Genomic DNA, 18,708 nt, shown 5'->3' with positions numbered 1-18,708 from the left:
GATAAAAATTATTGGAGAAATTTTTTATAAAATTTCGGTAAGCAAATAAGGAAGTTTTAATTTGTGTTTAAAATTTTTATTTGCTTGGAGATTTGGTTTGGCCGGCCATTATAATAATGAGAAGAAAATTTATTTTTAATTAAATAAATTTTTTCTTTTCATGGCAAAAGAATTAAGGAAGTTTTTATTAAAATTTCCTTATTTGCCAAGAGCAAGGATTATAAAAGAGGAGGTGGAGGAGCCTTCATGGGTAAACAACCTCTATTCTTTTCCTCCCTCTCTTCCTTGGTTTTGGTGGCCGGCCCTATTTCTCTCCTCTCCTCTCCTCTTGTTGGCCGAAACCTATCTTCTTGGTGGAGCTCTTGTTTGTGGCCGGATCAAGGAAGGAGAAGAAGAAGAGAAAGCAAGCCTCGTCTCTAGCATCCCTTGGACCATTGGTGGTGGCCGAAATTCTTCATCCTTGAAGAAATTTATTGTGGCCGAAATCTAGAAGAAAGAAGGAAGGTGGAAAGGTGGTTCTCATCTCAGAAGATCGTTGCCCACACAACGTCCGAGGTTAGAAGAGGAATACGGTAGAAGATCAAGAGGTCTTTGTCTTCAAAAGAAAGGTATAACTAGTAATGTTTTTCCGCATCATGCTAGTTTTATTTCTTTGTAAAAATACCAAATACAAGAGGCATGTGATTTTAGTATTTCGAATTTATTTTCGATGTTGTGTTCTTTAGTTTTTCTTTTTTCCTTGTGATTTGATTGTTCTTTTCAGTTAACCTAAAGTTATTTAAGGAAATTAAATATTAGCTTTCCTTAAAAGGCTTTGTCTAGTCGGTGGTGGTTGCTCCCATATCCAAGAAGGCCATGTGCCTCGCCACGTCAGTACTGGAAGGCAATTTTGGAAATTAATATTTAATAGAATTAATAACCTAGGTGATTTGGATCGAAAGTGTTAAGTTCTGCAGGAGATCCATGTCTAAACCTCAAAGAACAAATAAATTAAACTTTGGATCAAACGTGTTAAGTTCCGCAGGCGATCCAAGTTTAATTTAAAAGAACATATGGTAGCTAGGAAAAGGTTCAGACCTTTGTACAAAATTTTTGTACAGTGGAACCATTAAGCTTTCCGAGTAGCAACCAACAGATGTCAAATACGAACTCTTTCTCCCTGCGTTCCGTCCTTAAGAAGGACAAGCTCAACGGAGCTAATTTCCTGGACTGGTGCAGAAATGAAACATCCTGTATCGAGTTTATATATATATATATATATATATATATATATATATATATATATATATATTGCATCAACCCGCTAGCCACAAACTAAACTTAGCAGAAACTTGTAACATGAAACCAAATCAAACGTTCCATTTTATCGAAAATAAAAGCAAATATCACTCACAAAGCATTACAAGGAAAACAAAACCCGATCAAAAACTCTCGACCTCACCAAAGCAAAATCCCTTCCCATGAAGAACATAAACACAGCACTCCTAATATCCGGACAACGCCATGCACCCATCCCGCCTCCTCGCCTACTCCGCCCGTTGGCCCTCCGTCATGACCAGAGACACATCCTCACCTGAAATGTAGGCATCATGAGTCTACAGCCCAGCAAGTATAATCTCATGTGATGAAACATGACATCCAAAAAATAGTGGAGATAAGAATTTACAATAGAAACATATCTAAATGTTGTATAACCGAGAAAGTAAATGCGGTATATAAAGTTCCTACATAGCTAAACAAGGTGAATATGTCACATATCCGGTAACCACAATTAGAGCCCGTCAACAGTCCCATGAACCTAGAGGTACCTCGTAGAGAACATGCATCCAGTCATATAGCCGAAGCTAACATAAATTCCAGTATCAGTCAAGTTTGGATGGGCCCTCCCCGGAGCTCATCCCGGGTCACCCATCCCGTACTGCTACCACATATGCACATATTCAACCAACTAGCCACATAAAACTTATTCTACCCATAATATAAATATAACAATATCTCATTTTATCCAATTACTGTCAACATATCAATTTACCTTATTCATCTGTATCCAAGCTAATGTAGCTTAAACAGTATTCATTAGAGACAAAAGTCATAGGCAAAAATCATATCAGTACTTGGCAAATGAAGCTTTACAAAAACAAAACCGATAAGGAGATCTGCACATTTAGAAGTATATTTAACAAATGCATCTTGCAATACCAATTGAATGCACAATGGAAAGTAACTAATACACATGGCAGTTATCCATTCCACCTGAACTCTAACAAAAATTGATAAAGAAATCTGTACGTTTAATAGTAAGATTAATAAATGAAGCTTGGAATACCAATTGAGTGCATAATGGAAAGAAACTAATACCCATGGCCTTTAACCTACTTAAATTTCATCTTCAAATACAAATGCAGAAAAATCATAATTTCCTTCTTTAGATCCACTACCAAACCGAGTCCCCAACGAGAAATTCCAACGACAATAAATTTTTTCCAAACAAATCCTGCTATCCAGCCTACCAATTTCCAACAGCTTTAAATCTCCTATCAGCAGTATCAAATAATGGAGACAACCCACACAAGACCGAGACCACACAAGGGAACTTCAAAAAGCTTTAATCTCCTATAACAGAATCAAATGATGGTACAACGCACACTGCACAGTTTAATTCCAAAGCAAATCACAAATTCGATTCAAAAGCAAAGCCAAAACAGCTCCAGATATGCAACCGTCGTAGAACTTCGTATCGAAACCCATAAAGCATGAGAGGTAGAACTGTACTAAAATTTTCAGAACTACACCTCGTATAGACCACGAAAACTAAGCAGAAACATCACGAAAACCCTTCAACCAAATACCAGAACACCATACAGAGCACAAATCACAATCGGTAGTTCTAACAGACATTTGAACAAACAGGTATCATGCAGCGTTTGAAGCATCAATATTCCGGAAGAAATCGAACCTCAAACTCAAAAATAGCTCATTAGACACCAGTAGAAACCCAAGGAAAACACCCCGAGGAAATCAAGTGCCATCAGCACGGCAACAACGACCAAATTCCGAAAACGTATGCAACCAACACCTGAATCATATCACTACAAAGGAGAAGTTCGACAGAAAATGGATCAACCAACATCACATCTTTTCCAGGTTTCCATACCTCACAGATCTTATGCCATCACAGATAGATTTACTTGCCTTTCTCTTCCTCGTGTCGCCGTAGAATCCCTCGCTCAATGATGTCGCGCCGGTAGAAATGTGTTTGGAGACCTCCGCGTCCGGTCGTTGAGCCCTCCACCACTCGCCGACTTGAGGAAAGGAGTCGAATCGGAGCTTAGGGTTCGGCGAGCAGTTCCGTCGAGATTGGCGGAACTGAGCAGGGAATGGAGAAACGGTGAGGTTTGGGGAAATAGTGAATGAATCGGTGATAAACTTGGACTTTATACTTAGATATTAGAGCTCTAACTTAGGTCAATTAATCCTAATCTGGGATAATTATAGTCGATCAGCTCCCAACTTAATTAGGTATTATATCTATTTCCCTCAAATTTAATAGTTCTATCCCCTAAATTATATCGTACGAGTTCATTTTAATTCCCAAAAAATCCCTAAAATTCGTAAGAAATTTAGTAAATAAATTCCTTTATTAACGCTCGTGATACCTTAATTTATTATTATTATTGTTATTTTAAAATTAAATTCCTTAAAACGTGTCATATATATTTATTTAAAATTCTGAAAAAGGTCTATAATTCGTAGAAAATTTTATTAATTAATCCCCTAATTAATGTTCATGTGACCTTAGGAAATTCTTTAAATAATTTCCTTAATTTCACTCGTGGGACCTTACAATTCTCCCTCCTTATTAAAAATTTCGTCCTCGAAATTTGACTTATCAAATAATTTGGGGTAGCGGTTACCCATTTCTAGTTTGATCTCCTATAATAAATTCCAAATTCCTCCGTCGTTGGTCGGTGTAACACTTCTGACGACTATGTGTCGTTTGCATCCTGTCCCGTATCTTGACCACAGGATTCACAGTATGTGTCTAAATTTCTAGGTCCAGAACAGGCTCCTACCTCCTCTCAAAGCATTCATATTCTGTACTTTTTTTTTTCCTCCATGTCTTTATATTTCCAAGACATTCAAATTACTGCTGTTAGATTAGACAATAGTCATTAGTACCATGTGGCTAATTTATTTATGCACTAAATTCTTGAGTTTTGTATATTCATATGTATGGTAAAATTACTTCCTTATCTTCCATTATAATTGGTTGAATCCTCAAAATCTGTTGGTCCCCCCTCTTTTGTTGTCTCTCCCTCCTATTCTAAGGATATGGTTATGTAAATTTCACAACTCTAATTTCAGGGAATCTTAGACAATTTTTTTTTACAACACCCCTTACGGGATCACCCCATGGTGGCTTGGTGACAGATACTAACAATTGAATACGGAATAATTTATGTGTATCCAATGGCAAACAGAGGCACGCTGCCAATAACTTCACACAACCTGTCCCGCACAAGGCTTAATAGTATTTGTTTTTAGATTAATAGTACTCTTAGTTAACACGTGACAGCGCCTAGATTCCAAAGGTACAACCCAATATGGCTTCACCAGTAACAAACAAAGATGAAACCTCTTAGACCATACTTCAAACTTTATCCATAATTAAAGAAAAAAGAGAAATTTATAGAACGAGACTTATGCATATTCCATTTACACACTCTCTACGCAACGAAAGAGATTTATGAAGAAAGGAATGTTAACGCCATTAATAACATTGATTCAGTATCAACATTTAGTTCCTATAAATCTCAGTTATAAAAAAAAACATACTACAAATCCAGTGATATGGCACAGAACGGTGTGCCAAAATTCATTCTGTCAGTAAAGCAGTAGAGAGACCTGTTTAATGTTCAGAAGTTTGAGGATACTAGAAATCATCTAGGCCTACCCAAAGCTAACAGTGGTGAAATCCAACAGAATCCAAGGTCAGCAAGGGAAAATATCACAACACATCTGGATGTTCTGGTCACTGAACAGATTGTTGTGCAGGCCTTGAACCTATATACTAGACATACATATCAGGTTGGATTTAATTAAAGATGAAGCTAATCCACAACCTTAAGTACCTTAGTTAGACTTCAAACTTCACCATGGCTCAACTTTTGCTTTAAATGCAGCTGATCCAATTCTCTTCTTCATTAAATACCTTCCCATGTACCCTTGTCTCCCACTAACCAGTAAACAACCCAACCATGTTGAGCCCCTCAACATTCCAAAATTTCTTCAATCCCATCAAGTTCTCGAAATTATCGGTTTCCTATTAGTTCCAACCATGACATCTCCACCTCAATGCCTCCTTTACTTGCTGCGTATCCCTTCAAAATCTCACTCAAAATTCTATAAAAATCTAACAACTTTAAAACAAATCATGAAACTAGACTGTTGTAAATTTGGCATCATGGAACCATAATACATCCTATTTCAACAACCCTTGTATTATGCATTACTAATACTCCATCCAACAGCGAAGTTTTGATACAATTCTCTATTGCATATGTCCTGACAGAATTCTCCAACTTCTGTTTTCAAAAATTCTCTACAGCATATACTCATATGATTCTCTAAAACCTGTAACACCCCTAGATAGCCTAGATAAGAAAGTAAGGATAATGAGAGTTTGAAGGTAGTGAAAAGAAGGTGTAAATATTCTAAGTTGAATATTAAGATGGGAAGGATTTAGATGATTAAAACTTTATGAAAGAAAATAAAGTTGAGAATATAAATCATCTATATTTATAATACATGAAATTAATATAAACAAAAGGAAGGAATATGAGATAATATATATGTGTATGAAATATTTATGCATAATGCATAATATGGTGATATATGAATTATTATGTACAAAAGAATATCAATAATATGTTAGAAGAGAAATAGGATTGAACCTTGGACCTCTTGTAAGGAACATGTATAGGATATCAAAGGGGATAGGAGAATTATTGATAAGGAGAGAAAGGACTAAGTAGTTAAGAATAAGAAAGGATTCTTTTTACTTAAAAAGAAAAGGAAGTAAAAAGAAGTAAAAATATACATAACCAAGTTTTGATCCTTGGTTCTCTTGTGGATGCATGCATATGTTAACCAAGTGTGATAGGAGAGGATATTGTAAGAGGAGAGATAGGAATTTTAATTAAAGGAAAGAAAAGAGAGAAATTAAAGGAAAGAAAAGAGAGAACTCAAGAAGCATTTCTCTAGAATATTCTTATCATTAAAGAGGAGAAATAAATAAGGAGGATGAATCAAGTCAAGTTTTCCTCCCCTCATTTTAGTATAAATAGGCATGGAGGGGTGGCTTCATCCTCAACTCACTCTCCTCCTCTTCTCCTAGAGGTGCCGAGACACTCCCTCTTTTCTTCCTTTCTTTTTGTTGTCGAGCAACACAAGAGGAAGAATCCTCCTCTTCTTCCTCCTCCTCTCCACCAAAAGACCTAGCCACTTCTTCCTCCATTGGTGCCGAGCAAAGCAAGCAAGGAAGAAAGGTCCACAAGCAAGTTCTCAACTCTAGGAAACTTAAGCAAAGAAGGTAAGCTTCCCCTCACCTGTGGTACAAGGCTTTTATGTGATTTTCGGATTTATAAGCATTAGAAAACCTAGGAAAGAATTTAAGAAAATTCGGCTAAAGAAAAGGTTTTCAAATCTAAGATGATTTAAACAAGACCTCATTTCATGATAAGATTTTCTATGCTATGTAGAAGGATTCTTTTCCATGATTTTATACTGATATGATGTATGATCAGAGGAGTATCTAACCCTAGGATTTAACCAAAAATATTTTAAAGAGGCTAGGAAGATTATAGTCTAACCAAACTAGTGCAAGGTTCCTTCTATGAAATGCTAAGGACCTTTCTATGGTTTTCTTGCTTGGAAATTAATTGGAACCAAAAGAAAACTCACTTGTATGCTTCGGACCAGAAAGGTTAAGGGTTAGAAAGACTAAACATGCTCCTATGATAGGATATAAAGTTTCTTAAAGGGTGTTCACATTGCTAGAAACTCATGAACTCTTTTTAGGGTTTTTCGGCCATGATAAAAGGGATAGCTTAGATTAGCCTAAACAAAAATATTAATATGCTCAAGACCTCTGTGATATTATGATATGAAAGTTGATTAATGCTCTCATGTTTAATTGGAATGTAGAAAATTAGTTACATGATATAAGACATGTAAGATCACAAGAGTCCTAGCTTGTTTATGATCCAATCTTGTGTATGATGTTCTTAGTAACTTTTGCCATGATATTTACTTAGGCTTTCCATGCTTTAGGCCACTTAAGAAACCTAGCTTAAGGACTAGTAGGTTTCGGCCATGAAGGAAAATAAAAGAAAAAGGGAAAGAAACCTAGGAAATGCTATACATAATGAAAAGAAATGAAATTATGTTACGTAATATGCCATGATATGTTATAGCATAGGAAATGCTATACATAATGAGAAGAAATGAAATTATGTTATGTAATATGTCATGATATGTTATAGCATAGGAAATGTTATACATAATGAGAAGAAATGAAATTATGTTACGTAATATGCCATGATATGTTATAGCATAGGAAATGCTATACATAATGAGAAGAAATGAAATTATGTTACGTAATATGCCATGATATGTTATAGCATAGGAAATGTTATACATAATGAGAAGAAATGAAATTATGTTACGTAATATGCCATGATATGTTATAGCATAGGAAATGCTATACATAATGAAAAGAAATGAAATTATGTTACGTAATATGCCATGATATGTTACAGCATAGGAAATGCTATACATAATGAGAAGAAATGAAATTATGTTATGTAATATGCCATGATATGTTATAGCATAGGAAATGCTATACATAATGAGAAGAAATGAAATTATGTTACGTAATATGCCATGATATGTTATAGCATAGGAAATGCTATACATAATGAGAAGAAATGAAATTATGTTACGTAATATGCCATGATATGTTATAGCATAGGAAATGCTATACATAATGAAAAGAAATGAAATTATGTTACGTAATATGCCATGATATGTTATAGCATAGGAAATGCTATACATAATGAGAAGAAATGAAATTATGTTACGTAATGATATGTTATAGCATAGGAAATGCTATACATAATGAAAAGAAATGAAAAAGGAAATGCATGAAAGATTGTTAGGGACATGATATGATAGTTATGCATGATAAGTTATTTTTTTTGTATGGTTTGTACCAAGGGTGGGCTCCGTAAACACCCCGGGGTCGATGGAGTAAGACTCGGGCCTCGTCAGTAATGGGCCTCTGAATGCCCTAGGTCGATGGAGTAAGACTCGGGCCTAGTATGTATGCATTGTAGGGTTCAAGACTTGCTACCTTGGACCTACCTATGAAGCGCGCGCATTATGTATGTGGTACAAACCGGGATCCTCTCTAATGATGATATTAATTTCAAGTACTTATAAGTATAAGTTTTCAAATTCATGATGCATTGCCTACATATGTGCTTGAATTATCTGATGATTAGATATAATGTCATGTGATATTATAATATGAATATGAATATGATACCCTTGTATGTCGTATGCTTATGATACCTCGCATGATATTGATATGCAATGATATGAATTCGGTTTTAGTGAGTAGGAAAGGAACTTACTGAGCCATGAGTGCTCATAGCTTACTTTCCTTGTACCGCAGATATGGGGGACGGATATTCGGAACGACGGAGCAGCAGGAGGAGCAGATAGTGATGTGTGTAGTGGTGGCACGGCAAGAACGATTAGGACAAATTAATATTTTTAGTTATATGATCAATATATGCACATTCGAACTAATCAGAATATGTGATATCATGCTTATTTAAATAAAAGGAATGATTTAAAATTTTTCGCTGTTATAGTATAACTAAAGCATGTACATAAGTAGTATAAGATCGTAGCGCCGCCCTTGGGTAAGAAGGGTGGGTTTTACAAAACCAACTTACAATTCTTGCTCCAACATGTCTCACCCTCAAACTCTTCTAATAAATTCTTCACGAATACCCACTTTTTTTTTTCTAGTTCTATCCTTCTTTTGGACAATTCCTTTAAGTGGCTGATTAATTTACCAAAAAGGGAACCATACGTAATGCATTATCATGTACCTACCAAGGAGCATTGCCTCTATTATACCTCATGAAACATACCAGATTCAATGCAAGCAAGGCTAGCAAGTATCTTTAAAAACATCAACTGAATGCAGTATATTGTTCTTGAAATAAAAATGATGTTATTTGTATGAAAGGCTACTAACTACTTCATCTACTATGTGTTACTTGGATGTAGCCACTCAACAGATTATTGAAGGTTCCAGAATCATGATAGTCATTGGAGTATTGAGGAAAGAAATTGTCCCTGATCAATAAAATATATATTTATATATATGTGTTTCACAAAATTGTGAGACAATTCATTAAGATGAACAAATCGCATATCCTCTAATCTACTTAACAAAATAGGAAGGCCATAGTTATCCTTTTAAACAAGGTTTTACTCAGTTGTTAAATGTTCCTCTATGTATCAGTATATCTTGCAGTGTAATAACCTATAGTTCCATAACATTGATTTAGATACAAATGCCAAATAAATTGTATCAGGTACTAAATTATACATTCTGATATCAGGTACTTGGACTGGCAAATAATAGATGTAAACTGGTCCAACATCTAACTTAAACTATGTCTCTGAAACATAGAATCAGTTCAGAGGCCCTGATTTAGTATTTCTGAAATGTTGCAAACTGCACTGCAGAATTTCTGAATTCACTCGATTACTATTAGTCAAAACGAACAACAGAATATTTGTTGGCCATATTAAAGTACTTAACTTAAACACAATGTTCAATAACAAAGACAAAGACCACGATCAGAAAGATCCATCCATTAGGCTATGAATGGGATGTGAGGAGCAGTAATAGGAGATGAGAAAAATAACTACTCCAAACGCAAAGGATATGTTTAATGTTATAGCAGTAAAATAAATAAGCTTGCCAAAATCTGTATCAGAAATCTCTTAAGACTTTTAGAAGAGTTTAAGCCCAATTCTCTTTCTTCAATTAAATTAGCAGTCGTTTCCTCTACTTCCTCTAGAGAAAGAGGACACCTTTCACATTATGTGCTAATTCTATTCCAAAAAAAAAAAAAAAATGTTTAGGACTCCAAGATCTTCAATAAGAATATTTTTTTTTAAAAAAGGTAAGATTATCTTACAAACTTGAAGGCCGAAGTAGCCGAGTTCTTGGCGAGATGGCATGCGCATGCTGTCCTTTAGGAGTGTTGCTCTAATACCAACTGAAACATCCTGTATCCAGTTTATATATATATATATATATATATATATATATATATATATATATATTGCATCAACCCGCTAGCCACAAACTAAACTTAGCAGAAACTTGTAACATGAAACCAAATCAAACGTTCCATTTTATCGAAAATAAAAGCCAATATCACTCACAAAGCATTACAAGGAAAACAAAACCCGATCAAAAACTCTCGACCTCACCAAAGCAAAATCCTTTCTCATGAAGAACATAAACACAGCACTCCTAATATCCGGACAACGCCATGCGCCCATCCCGCCTCCTCGCCTACTCCGCCCGTTGGCCCTCCGTCATGACCAGAGACACATCCTCACCTGAAATGTAGGCATCATGAGTCTACAGCCCAGCAAGTATAATCTCATGTGATGAAACATGACATCCATAAAATAGTGGAGATAAGAATTTACAATAGAAACATATCTAAATGTTGTATAACCGAGAAAGTAAATGCGGTATATAAAGTTCCTACATAGCTAAACAAGGTGAATATGTCACATATCTGGTAACCACAATTAGAGCCCGTCAACAGTCCAATGAACCTAGAGGTACCTCGTAGAGAACATGCATCCAGTCATATAGCCGAAGCTAACATAAATTCCAGTATCAGTCAAGTTTGGATGGGCCCTCCCCGGAGCTCATCCCGGGTCACCCATCCCGTACTGCTACCACATATGCACATATTCAACCAACTAGCCACATAAAACTTATTCTACCCATAATATAAATATAACAATATCTCATTTTATCCAATTACTGTCAACATATCAATTTACCTTATTCATCTGTATCCAAGCTAATGTAGCTTAAACAGTATTCATTAGAGACAAAAGTCATAGGCAAAAATCATATCAGTACTTGGCAAATGAAGCTTTACAAAAACAAAACCGATAAGGAGATCTGCACATTTAGAAGTATATTTAACAAATGCATCTTGCAATACCAATTGAATGCACAATGGAAAGTAACTAATACACATGGCAGTTATCCATTCCACCTGAACTCTAACAAAAATTGATAAAGAAATCTGTACGTTTAATAGTAAGATTAATAAATGAAGCTTGGAATACCAATTGAGTGCATAATGGAAAGAAACTAATACCCATGGCCTTTAACCTACTCAAATTTCATCTTCAAATACAAATGCAGAAAAATCATAATTTCCTTCTTTAGATCCACTACCAAACCGAGTCCCCAACGAGAAATTCCAACGGCAATAAATTTTTCCGAACAAATCCTGCTATCCAACCTACCAATTTCCAACAGCTTTAAATCTCCTATCAGCAGTATCAAATAATGGAGACAACCCACACACGACCGAGACCACACAAGGGAACTTCAAACAGCTTTAATCTCCTATAACAGAATCAAATGATGGAACAACGCACACTGCACAGTTTACTTCCAAAGCAAATCACAATTCGATTCAAAAGCAAAGCTAAAACAGCTCCAGATATGCAACCGTCATAGAACTTCGTATCGAAACCCATAAAGCATGAGAGGTAGAACTGTACTAAAATTTTTGGAACTAAACTTCGTATAGACCACGAAAACTAAGCAGAAACATCACGAAAACCCTTCAACCAAATACCAGAACTCCATACAGAGCACAAATCACAATCGGTAGTTCTAACAGACATTTGAACAAACAGGTATCATGCAGCGTTTGAAGCATCAATATTCCGGAAGAAATCGAACCTCAAACTCAAACAAAGCTCATTAGACACCAGTAGAAACCCAAGGAAAACACCCCGAGGAAATCAAGTGCCATCAGCACGGCAACAACGACCAAATTCCGAAAAGGTATGCAACCAACACCTGAATCATATCACTACAAAGGAGAAGTTCGACAGAAAATGGATCAACCAACATCACATCTTTTCCAGGTTTCTATACCTCACAGATCTTATGCCATCACAGATAGATTTACTTGCCTTTCTTGCCTTTCTCTTCCTCGTGTCGCCGTAGAATCCCTCGCTCAATGATGTCGCACCGGTAGAAATGTGTTTGGAGACCTCCGCATCCGGTCGTTGAGCCCTCCACCACTCGCCGACTTGAGGAAAGGAGTCGAATCGGAGCTTAGGGTTCGGCGAGCAGTTCCGTCGAGATCGGCGGAACTGAGCAGGGAATGGAGAAGCGGTGAGGTTTGGGGAAATAGTGAATGAATTGGTGATAAACTTGGACTTTATACCTAGATATTAGAGCTCTAACTTAGGTCAATTAATCCTAATCTGGGATAATTATAGTCGATCAGCTCCCAACTTAATTAGGTATTATATATATTTCCATCAAATTTAATAGTTCTATCCCCTAAATTATATCGTACGAGTTCATTTTAATTCCCAAAAAATCCCTAAAATTCGTAAGAAATTTAGTAAATAAATTCCTTTATTAACGCTCGTGATACCTTAATTTATTATTATTATTATTATTTTAAAATTAAATTCCTTAAAACGTGTCATACATATTTATTTAAAATTCTGAAAAAGGACTATAATTCGTAGAAAATTTTATTAATTAATCCCCTAATTAATGTTCATGTGACCTTAGGAAATTCTATAAATAATTTCCTTAATTTCACTCGTGGGACCTTACAAGAAATCTCAGAATAGTTCTCACTCAGGAAAGAAAACTGTACGTTCTGGAGCAACCCATTCCCGAGGCTCCTCTTGCCACTGCCACGCGAGCTGATCGTGATGCTTACAAGAAGCATCAAGATGACGCATTAGATGTGTCATGTCTTATGCTCGCAACTATGAACTCTGAGCTTCAGAAGCAACATGAGTTGATGACTGCTTATGATATAGTTGAACATCTTTCTCCACTGTATCAAGGACAAACAGGGCACTAGAAGAGGAACTACACAGGATACTTGGAATATCTTAAGAAGAAGAGAAATAAGATTTCTACTTCAAGTATACATGTTATAGAAGTCAACCTCTCTATTTCTTCATCGTGGGTATTAGATACCGGATGTGCTTCTCGCATTTGTACTAATGTACAAGCGCTGGGAAATAACAGAGCATAGATGAAGGGCGAGATAGACCTACGAGTCGGCAATGGAGCACGGGTTGTTGTTGTTGTTGTAGGAACTTATTCTCTATCTTTGCCCTCTGGGCTTGTACTAGAATTGGATGATTGTTGTTATGTGCCTGCTTTAACTAAGAACATTATATCAGTTTCTTGTTTGGACAAGAAAGGGTTTTCATTTATAATAAAGAACAAATGTTGTTCAGTTTATTTAAATGATATGTTCTATTGTAGTGCACCTCTGATGAATGGACTCTATATTCTAGACCTTGAGAGCCCTATCTATAACATAAGTACCAAGAGGTTCAAGTTAAATGATATGAACCAAAGCTATCTCTGGCACTGTCACTTAGGTTATATAAATGGCAAGCGCTTATCCTAGCTCCATAAAGATGGTTTGCTAGACTCATTTGATTTTGAATCATATGAGACATGCGAGTCATTTCTACTAGGCAAGATGACCAAGACTCCCTTTAGTGGACACAGTGAGAGAGCGACTGACTTGTTAGGTCTTATACATAGTGATGTATGTGCACTACAACAAAAACTGCAAACGACAACGGATATTATCCGTTGTCGTAGTGTAAAAAAACTGTTGTAACTGAGGGTGTTGTAGAATATATTGCCCTACGACAACAATTTTGAATCTGTTGTCTTTGTAGACATTTGACAACGGTTTTTATCCGTTGTTGTTTATGTGCCCAAAATTTGACTACGAAGGATACGACAACGTTTTAAAACCGTTGTGGTAGATAATTTCAACAACAGAAATAAACCGTTGTGGTAGATACGTTTTACAACAGATATAAACTGTTGTGGTAGATAATATTTGACATGTTTTGTTTTTTTTAACAACAGTTTTAATATATTTTGCAATGGATAAAACCGTTGTCTTTTATCACTTTTTACAAAAAAATTTCGTTGTGGTTTACCTAGTTTTTACAACATTTTTAACTGTTGTCTTTAATGTTCATTAATACCAAACAACCAATCTTATTTTACTATAAGAAAACCACCAATACAAAACAAAATATTTACTACATTAAATCCAAAATAAACATCCATATATAATTCATCTTGTAGCCACATATACAAAAATATACAAAATGAGTTGTTACTCATCAAAATACACATGTTTTCCATTACTCTCCATATACACTAAATCACATGTTTTCCATTTGCTGTTCTCCATATGGCTTTTAATTTACAAAATAGCAAGGCGAGTTACATCTAACAAAGCTCACTTCTTGCATCAAAAAAACTCAAGCCGCCTCACGAATTGGCAGACCTGCAAGAGAAAAATGAACAATGCTAATAAGTAAAAATAGAGAACTCAGACTTTTGGTAGGGAAGGTCTGATGCCTGAGGAACCTATCAAGATGTCATCTATGTCTCTTTTAAAAATTTTACAAAAAGTTATTATTGTATTTAACTAGCAACTAAAAAAGATGATAAAAAAAGATTAGTATCACTCATACACCTAGATTTAACTGACAGTGGATTTTGGCATTGGTTGGTGATCACTAAATATCATCTGCATTGATAAGATATTACTCCTAACAGTGGTAGTAGAATGAAGAAGGAAGATAGTGAGCTTGTAGCAATGGAAATCAGAACTATCCACAACAAGGTTGTCTTAAGTAAAGAGGAAGGTGAACGTCTCTTGAACATGTATTGCCCTTGGAGGAATATGAATACAATAAAAAGAGGCAACCATAGATGTATGCAAATGTGATATAACCATTATTTTGTGTCTATAATTATGAATTAAACTTCCACATCAGAGCAATGCAGTAGTGAGGCAAACATCGTTTCTAACTATCAAAACCATGCACCTTATTAAAGAGTAAATTTAAGTTACCCTTTACAATAGTGGTCATGATTTCATGAAACATAGTGCAAGTTTAAAACCAGCATAAAATGTACCAGAGAATGTATATAGTGAAAAGGTATTATTACCTTTAGAAACTGAACTAAGATATTATTGTTGTGGCATAGGAGTTGATTTCTGCCAAAGTTTCTAGGAGCAGTGATACCTAGCTTAGCATAGTTTACTAAATAATTAGCACTACATGCAGCTAACATTATTTAAGTGAACTATCATGCAAGATCAATAGAATCCATGCAAAGCACATTACATCCATTAACATCTTGAAACAAAATATTCATGCAATTTTCTGTGCCATTTTCCAAACTGCATTACCTTTGAGACCTGGTAGGCACAATATGCTTTCCCATTTTGCAAGTAACAAGTTGCCAGGAGCTGCAAATTTATCTGCAATAAACAAACCCATCACAAAAGCATAAGTGAAAGTAAAAAACATGGGTTCAAAGCCTATCCAATTAAAACTTGAACCAAAAGAATTGGATCATCATGATGAGTTATGGTAGGGTAAAATAGATTTCCAACTGCAACTGCAACTGCACGTGCAGTATATAGAGCAAACAAGAAAATCTAACTAGAAAAATAGCTGCAATGCACGTGCAATTCACGGGTAATTTACACTGCTCGTCCAAGCAAAAGTATATAGAGCAAACTATTAAGAAATCATACTTTGTATATCAATATACTATGGATCATACATGAAATGCCTTCACAAGCTCTTCATTTCATTATTCTCAAGGAATCACTAACATGCATATAGATTAACATAGTTGTCCTTGATGAAGCATCATAATTGTCATTCGCGATTGTAAAAAGCAAAAATACTAAATTATAGGAGGAAAAACAAGATGAAGTCATGGCATATAGACGAAAACCATAAGGAGAGTACAAACAAGAAATTTGTAGAGCAACTCATAAGATACAACAGGTCATCATCTAACAATTCACAAAGAGATAACTTCCACATTGTCAGTCCTTGCATAATTCGGAAACAACTAAATAAGCTACTCACACAACCCAGCTATATTAATTTTGGACCACAAAGAGAGGCAATAAATAAGGGAAATGTCAACTAATTATGCTCATGGTAGAAATGCAGAATTATTGGCAGTAAGGAATCAAAATCAATAAGTCATGGAGTCACAAATAAAGTGTTCAACCATCTTTTGAAGTCTAGTAATTTATACCTAGTAATGAATATAGTCTAGTACGCAATCCGCCCATTCCGATCGCTCTTCGTCAATTTCTTCGTTGGAGTAAATTGTTTTCTTGAACTGTTAACAAACCCAGATTAATTTAGTAAAAAAATTCAGTAATGAAGAAGCTAAGTCAAATAAAAGAAATTATTTGAGAAAATTAAGAATATGTCAAATATTACCATTGAGCTAAGTGAATCCATCTCGCTGGTAGCATTTCCTTCAATAATTTCTCTCATAAATTTCATCACATAAAACCCACATTAGCATCAGGTTGTCGAGGACCCTATGTTAACAAAAAATTATCAACAAATAATGCACAATTAAATAGTTTTAAATTAATCACAAGTAAACATATGTGTGTATATAAAATATATAAACCTATACAACTTCCCACATAGGCTTCTTTTTCCCTTTCCTTTGCTTGTTCAAATTGAACAATTTCAAGCTCCTTTGTACAACAAGAGTTGACAAATGAGTAATAAACTAAATTAAATGCTTAATTAAAAAACAAATATGTACTCACATATCCACTACATATTTCCAATCCTCATAACGATTGCGATGATTAAGTGAATCGAACAAATAAACCATCTCCACATAAGGGTCGATGACAGTCAAAATCCAATGACAACTATTCACAAAACAGATAGTCAATACATAAATTCAACGGAATTGTTGAAATAAATCTATTAAAAATGAAATTGTAATATTTATTTACCCAACATTATGAGGTGCCAAAACTAGCTGATTTTTTGTTGCACCACTCAACCTATCAGCCAACACACTTGCCCAGTTATTCAAGTATTCAATCTTTTCATTTTTGTCAAGTTTGGATACATATGGCATTACTGGAAGTGTTTGTGGATCCACAAATCTGAACTTATCGACCTTGTTTTCTTTTTTCATCTTTTTGAAGAGAAACCTTCCATTCAAGCAAAAAAATGTTAGCCTGTTAATACAAATAAAATGAAAAAAATGAGTGATGTGAAAGCTTACCACATGTAAGCAACCAGACAATTAGCAGATATTGGCTCCAACTCATAAATAAGTGTGATGTCTTCAATGTTCACTAGCAGTTCGTACTCATGGTCAAAGAAATCATGATAAAAAACAATTGATATAGTTTTTTCGGGGTTGTCCAAAACACGCATAGAGTAACAGTACAATAAATGTAATGACCGTGGCACATTTGATGGAAAGACAGGATTACTTCTTTTTGCAACACTTTTCTTCCTTTGAGGCTTCTACAAATTGCAAATGTAAATATGTTAGTAGAAAGTTTTATCTCTTATGTTCAGCATCTTTCTCAACAACCCTTTAATTGGGTTTCAATTACCATCAATGTTCTTGTTCATGTACGTAACCTCAATGTACAGATTACATGTGTGTGCTAGCTCTTATATATCTTGTATTACTAAATTGTATCCAACAAATACGTACAACCTTCAATCAAAATCTAAGAAGGTTTGGTTGGAAAAATCCAGCTAAACAACTATGCCAAGCAAATGAGAAAAAAAATCAAAAAACCATACACTGACCAAATCAGAAGCTGGAAATTTGTGGTTGATGAAACAATTCCTCAAAAATTCCCAATGAAGAATTAAATTTGTACTCACAGTGTGGTGGCCGAATGAGTCAGAAATTTACCTCATTTTTCATCACTACCCAACGTGCAGGCCAAGCAACATGGGTCCCAATTGCGCCACCAATGGTGTCACATTCATTTGGAATGGGAAAGGGCAACCTTGCTGAATTCTCCACAACCTCATCAATCGAGACGTGCATGCAATTCATGGGTAACGGGACACCATGAAGTAATTTTCCATCCCCATTGGCATGAATAACTGTACCATAGGCCACAATATTGGACTTTGATTCCAGTGACAGTGCAACTGGCATACCCTAGAAGATAATCAATCATGTCACACATTGATGGACTCATTATTGAAAATAATATTAAGTATCCATAATTAAATACATATATACCTGCAAAAACTCAGTCTTGCTTAAAACTTGCATGTCCTCATCATTCAAAATTTTACTCTTCTCTAGTTTGATCTTATCCTCACTCGTGGTAGGCAACTTCACCGAGCAACTACCTTTCTCCTCAAACTCAAAGTCGCATCCACCCTTTTTGAACATTTCTTCAAGTTTCTGTATGTGTGTATCTTGTTCTACTATCCGTGCACTTTGTT

Source organism: Zingiber officinale, chromosome 10B (assembly GCF_018446385.1).
Source record: "Zingiber officinale cultivar Zhangliang chromosome 10B, Zo_v1.1, whole genome shotgun sequence".
NCBI classification, from domain to species: domain Eukaryota; kingdom Viridiplantae; phylum Streptophyta; class Magnoliopsida; order Zingiberales; family Zingiberaceae; genus Zingiber; species Zingiber officinale.
The sequence above is the reverse complement of the archived record's forward strand: the minus strand, read 5'-3'. Positions refer to the sequence as shown.